This window comes from Lissotriton vulgaris, unplaced genomic scaffold, assembly GCF_964263255.1.
Source record: "Lissotriton vulgaris unplaced genomic scaffold, aLisVul1.2 SCAFFOLD_3164, whole genome shotgun sequence".
Lineage (NCBI taxonomy): Eukaryota > Metazoa > Chordata > Amphibia > Caudata > Salamandridae > Lissotriton > Lissotriton vulgaris.
Window position 1 is genome coordinate 237889 of NW_028248696.1, and position 6356 is coordinate 244244.

General features: G+C 51.2%; 1 protein-coding gene across 1 annotated transcript in view; it reads right to left on the reverse strand.

Moving 5' to 3' along the window:
* LOC147663857 (uncharacterized) overlaps positions 1-5738 on the reverse strand; it is a 69342-nt gene extending 63604 nt beyond the window's left edge. Inside the window, exon 1 of the mRNA XM_086950147.1 lies at positions 5648-5738. The gene's annotated coding sequence lies outside the window, so the exon portion shown is untranslated. The remainder of the gene's footprint in view (positions 1-5647) is intronic.
* Between the last annotated feature and the right edge of the window lie 618 nt (positions 5739-6356).

A 6356-nucleotide genomic window follows, 5' to 3' on the forward strand; every position in this document is an offset into this window, starting at 1 on the left:
TGCATGTGCGCTGCTTGGAGTGTGTATGTATGCGCGCTGCTTGGAGTGTGCATGAGCGCTGATTGGAGTGTGTATGTATGCGCGCTGCTTGGAGTGTGCATGTATGCGCTGCTTGGAGTGTGCATGTGCGTTGCTTGGAGTGTGCATGTGCACTGCTTGGAGTGTGCATGTGCACTGCTTGGAGTGTGCATGTGCGCTGCTTGGAGTGTGTATGTATGCGCGCTGCTTGGAGTGTGCATGTGCGCTGCTTGGAGTGTGCATGTGCGCTGTTTGGAGTGTGCATGTGCGCTGCTGGGAGTGTGCATGTGCGCTGCTTGGAGTGTGCATGTGCGCTGCTTGGAGTGTGCATGTGCGCTGCTGGGAGTGTGCATGTGCGCTGCTGGGAGTGTGCATGTGCGCTGCTGGGAGTGTGCATGTGCGCTGCTTGGAGTGTGCTTGTACGCCGCTTGGAGTGTGCATGTATGTCTCTTGGAATTTTCTTTTTAATTAGGAGTTTTATATAGCGCAAACTAGACCAGAGACATTGGGTATCAAAGCGCTTTACATGAGCACCAGTTTCGTTACAGATGGACACATTTATTTTCGTTGGGCACTGGGAGATTTACCTGGAATCACAGGATGCGTTGTTGCAGAGACTCGAACCCGGTTCCCCAGCTTCGAGGTCAACCGCTCTAGCCGTAAAGCTACATACTCTCCCCATGTGTTTGTGTTGGGACGCTGCTTGGAGTGTGCATGTGCCCTGCTTGGAGTGTGTATGTATGCGCGCTGCTTGGAGTGTGTATGTATGCGCGCTGCTTGGAGTGTGCATGTGCGCTGCTGGGAGTGTGCATGTGCGCTGCTGGGAGTGTGCATGTGCGCTGCTGGGAGTGTGCATGTGCGCTGCTGGGAGTGTGCATGTGCGCTGCTGGGAGTGTGCATGTGCGCTGCTTGGAGTGCGCATGTGCGCTGCTTGGAGTGCGCATGTGCGCTGCTTGGAGTGCACATTTGCGCTGCTTGGAGTGCGCATGTGCATTCCTTGGAATGTGCATGTACGCTCCTTGAAGTGTGTATGTGCACTGCTTGGAGTGTGTATGTGCGCTGCTTGGAGTGTGTATGTATGCGCGCTGCTTGGAGTGTGCATGTATGCCGCTTGGAGTGTGTATGTATGTCTCTTGGAATTTTCTTTTTAATTAAGAGTTCTATATAGCGCAAACTTGACCAGAGACCTTGGGTATCAGAGCGTTTTACATGAGAACCAGTTTCGTTACAGATGGACACATTTATTTTCGTTGGGCACTGGGAGATTTATCCAGAATCACAGGATGCGTTGTTGCATAGACTCAAACCCGGTTCCCCAGCTTCAAGGTCAACTGCTCTAGCCATAAGGCTACATCCTCTCCCCGTGTGTTTGTTTTTTTTACGTTGCTTGGAGTGTGCATGTACGCTCCTTGGCGTGTGTATGTGCGCTGCTTGGAGTGTGTATGTGCGCTGCTTGGAGTGTGCATGTGCGCTGCTTGGAGTGTGCATGTGCGCTGCTTGGAGTGTGTATGTATGTGCGCTGCTTGGAGTGTGCATGAGCGCTGATTGGAGTGTGTATGTATGCGCGCTGCTTGGAGTGTGCATGTGCGCTGCTAGGAGTGTGCATGTGCGCTGCTTGGAGTGTGCATGTGCGCTGCTTGGAGTGTGCATGTGCGCTGCTTGGAGTGTGCATGTGCGCTGCTTGGAGTGTGCATGTGCGCCGCTTGGAGTGTGCATGTGCGCCGCTTGGAGTGTGCATGTGCGCCGCTTGGAGTGTGCATGTGCGCTGCTTGGAGTGTGCATGTGCGCTGCTTGGAGTGTGTATGTATGCGCGCTGCTTGGAGTGTGCATGAGCGCTGATTGGAGTGTGTATGTATGCGCGCTGCTTGGAGTGTGCATGAGCGCTGATTGGAGTGTGTATGTATGCGCGCTGCTTGGAGTGTGCATGTATGCGCTGCTTGGAGTGTGCATGTGCGTTGCTTGGAGTGTGCATGTGCACTGCTTGGAGTGTGCATGTGCACTGCTTGGAGTGTGCATGTGCGCTGCTTGGAGTGTGTATGTATGCGCGCTGCTTGGAGTGTGCATGTGCGCTGCTTGGAGTGTGCATGTGCGCTGTTTGGAGTGTGCATGTGCGCTGCTGGGAGTGTGCATGTGCGCTGCTGGGAGTGTGCATGTGCGCTGCTTGGAGTGTGCATGTGCGCTGCTTGGAGTGTGCATGTGCGCTGCTTGGAGTGTGCATGTGCGCTGCTTGGAGTGTGCATGTGCGCTGCTTGGAGTGTGCATGTGCGCTGCTTGGGGTGTGCATGTGCGCTGCTTGGAGTGTGCATGTGCGCTGCTGGGAGTGTGCATGTGCGCTGCTGGGAGTGTGCATGTGCGCTGCTTGGAGTGTGCTTGTACGCCGCTTGGAGTGTGCTTGTACGCCGCTTGGAGTGTGCATGTATGTCTCTTGGAATTTTCTTTTTAATTAGGAGTTTTATATAGCGCAAACTAGACCAGAGACATTGGGTATCAAAGCGCTTTACATGAGCACCAGTTTCGTTACAGATGGACACATTTATTTTCGTTGGGCACTGGGAGATTTACCTGGAATCACAGGATGCGTTGTTGCAGAGACTCGAATCCGGTTCCCCAGCTTCGAGGTCAACCGCTCCAGCCGTAAAGCTACATACTCTCCCCATGTGTTTGTGTTGGGACGCTGCTTGGAGTGTGCATGTGCCCTGCTTGGAGTGTGCATGTGCGCTACTTGGAGTGTGCATGTGCGCTGCTTGGAGTGTGTATGTGCCCTGCTTGGAGTGTGCATGTGCCCTGCTTGGAGTGTGCATGTGCCCTGCTTGGAGTGTGTATGTGCGCTTCTTGGAGTGTGCATGTGCGCTGCTTGGAGTGTGCATGTGCGCTGCTTGGAGTGTGCATGTGCGCTGCTTGGAGTGTGCATGTGCGCTGCTTGGAGTGTGCATGTGCGCTGCTTGGAGTGTGCATGTGCGCTGCTTGGAGTGTGTATGTGCGCTGCTTGGAGTGTGTATGTACGGTGCTTGTGAGTGTAGATGAATAAAGCTTGAGATTATGAATGACAAAGTGGACACAATAAAACCGATAGTTGTAATGATTTTAGAAATTTGAACAGACTGAATGCAAGAAACAAAAGACAGTAGCAAATTTTGATACGTCATTAAAAAAGACCATTTAGATGGGACATTCAGCAAGTTAAGAAAAACACTGCTTATATGGTTGAAAAATACCCATCTGTAAAATGTTTTTTCTAGTAGATAGTGTCCACTTCGAGAAAGGACATTAAATGAATTAGTATCAAACTACAAAAGGTATTGCAGATGGATGTTAGAGTTTAAAATTAGATTAAAGTTACAACTCGTAATTTTAAAGCGTTCTTATACTTGAGTGGGTATTTCGTGGCGGAAAATGGAGACTACACATTATAATTAAACCTAGTCACAACCATGAGGCACCAGTAACCTGTATGTGGGAGGGAGAGGGGAGACGCGGCCTAGGAACTATATGACTGGTCAAGTCAAGCAAGTCGTGTCCCAATGTCTGAGACCCTGACCCTAGGCTTACAATGCAGGACAGCAGTACACATGCGCTAGGTATGCTTAGTGAGTAGGTACTTGGTGGTAGGGAGATGGTGGCCTTATATTTGTAAAACTTTCCATTGGGAAGAGTCATCCATTAGATTTTAGACCATTTTTAGGTCTCACCTACGCAGGGCGCAAGCGCTGCTTTGGAGTGACCTCTTGGAATCACTCCGGGCTTTTGTGGAAACTCTTGCATGTTATGCATGGTTTCCAATGAGCCCTCGTGCATGTACAGCATTTACCCTGCGGAAGCCGGCAGCGGTGCCATCTGTTAACAATTATAGCGCTCGCTCCCGCAAGGTAAACACTGTACATGGACTTCTGGCCGCGCTCCACTTGTTTAACTATGGAGCTGTGCATAGGATTTTTGCAGTACTCACATGGTTCCGTCATAATTTTCAGAGCACTATCTACTGTCCATCATTCTCTTTAGGATGATGCTCACTACACTGCCATTTTTTTCACATCTATATCTGGGTAGTGTTAGTAACATACATGCCCGGGCGTGCGCTTCCTCCGACTGCCACATACCCTCCTGCCTGCCCTCACCAGGCCGCTCCTCTCCAATCCCCAGCTGTCCCCTGTATCCTCTCCAGGCTCAGCCAGCCCTGCGCCATCTGCCGACCCCCACTATATTCCTCCAGGACTACAGACGTTGTTACCTTCAACTGCTAGGACGAAGGCATCGCAGCAGAACCCTTCAGCTCCTGATGCCCCTCCATCCAACTAGTCGCTCCTGCATTCTTTACCGTTACACCATACTTCAGCGCGATGCCCTGCAGCATGTCCCTGGAGCTCACGGGGTGCTCGGTGTACCTTTCGGCCCATGCAGCTGTCGCCGTGCTGCCGTAGGAGCGTGCTTTGGTGCGTGCCAGGCTTCAGGACAGTACGGCCTCGGATTCAGACTCGGAGCCGGAGTGTAGGTAGACGGGAAGGCCCAGTCAGTCTCCCGCCGCCCTCAGTGCCTTGGGAGACTCCTCCATGCCACCTCCCTACAACCATGTCTCAGGCTGACACAGAGGGCCGCAAAGCCGGGCTTGGCGGGGAAGTACCTCCCAAGTACACTGGATGCGGCAGTGAGAACAGGCGGCGTATCATCTTGTGCATCCCAGCAGCAGCAGAGGGAACACGGTGACGGTGATAACCTGAAGCTGTGCATGGAGCCAGAGCAGCAATGTGACACCAGACCACAATGGAGAATACCAGGGGCAAAGGGGGGGCGCGGCATCAGGGAACGATACAGTAACCTACACCCTGGAACCCACGGGAGAGACACACCACAGTCTGGAAAGGATACTGCAGCCTTAAGGGAGGATAAACCGCCTGCTTCAAGTTCTTCAGCTTCGCGAGAGACACTAATAATAATAACAACAACCTTGAATTTGTACAGCGCACAGCTACCTCTGAAGCGGTTTCCCGGCGCTGGGGGCCCTTGGGAAGATTAAGCAAGCTATTGCCCAGAGTCACATGGTGCTGGGCTGCCCTGCCGCTGGCACCGGGGATCGAACCGTGAACCCTGTTGTCCGGAGTCAGGCACCCTGGCCGCTGCGCTACACCTCTTCCACTAACAGCCTTCTGAAGGACGCACACGGTTCGCTGCTCCAAGCATGCAGAATGAATAAAACAATAAGTACAATTGTACACTATTGCACCATAAGGACATTGTGGCAGATAGAAGCAGCACAACAAAAACCACACCAACTATGAAAATACAGTGCACACATGTAGCACAAAGTAAATACACCATGTATAACAAGCATTTGCAATGCAATAGGTCTCGCATTTGCGAGAGTTTAAGCTACTGGCATTGTAAATGACAGTGCTTTTTATTTTTGTTTTAAAAACCAACACGTAAATAAAAGGCATTGCCATTTACAATGCCAATAGCTCAAACTCTCACAACTGCGAGACCTGTTGCATTGCAAATGCTTGTTCTAAAATGCTGGCAAGAGTGACTGAGTAGAGCATCTCAAGAACACACCCTGACACGTAAGCACTTGGACATACAACGTGCCCTGGTTACTAGTTGTGCTCAGGTGGACACCATGAAGTCACGTCCTTACCTTGTCTGCTGTATTGTCTGTTGTCTTGATCTCAGAGTAGGGAAGAGTGCGAGCTGCTACCACGTACCGTAAACCTACAATGACAGAGATTACAAATGATTCAGACCTAAATCAGCAGTGAGCACAGGCTTGCGCGCCCCATCCAAACACCAGCGTGAGCCGGGACCTGCCGCCCCTTTTGGAATAGATTACATGCTAGGCCCATTGTTAGAAATTGAGTTGGAGTTTGACTGGTGTATGAGCCCTCGTCAAGCAACAGCCACAATTCTAGTCTGGTAAGAAGCAGGCAAACCCTAAAATAACCTGTGCAGGCCCACTCGTAGCATTTAATTTACAGGCCCTGGGCACACGTAGTGCACTTTACTATGGACTTAGAAGTAAATTAAATATGCAAATTTGGGAGGAGCCAATATCCCCATGTTTAGAGGAGACCGCATATACACTTGAGCACTTGTTAGCAGTGGTAAAGTTCACAGAGTCCTAAAGCCAACAAAAACCAGATCAGAAAAGGAGGAGGTAGGCACAAGGTAGGGGGCGGGGTGTAAGACCACCTTAAAGCTGTTAGGTCTAACATCCATACATTACTAAGGTCCTAGGAAGGAGGGGTGGGGAGGAGTAATCTTGAAGGACCCAGCTTCATTTACGCCAACAGCTATCTTGGTGTCTGGTCCTACTCATTGGCACGTGGAACAGACTGCCGCCGCTGTGA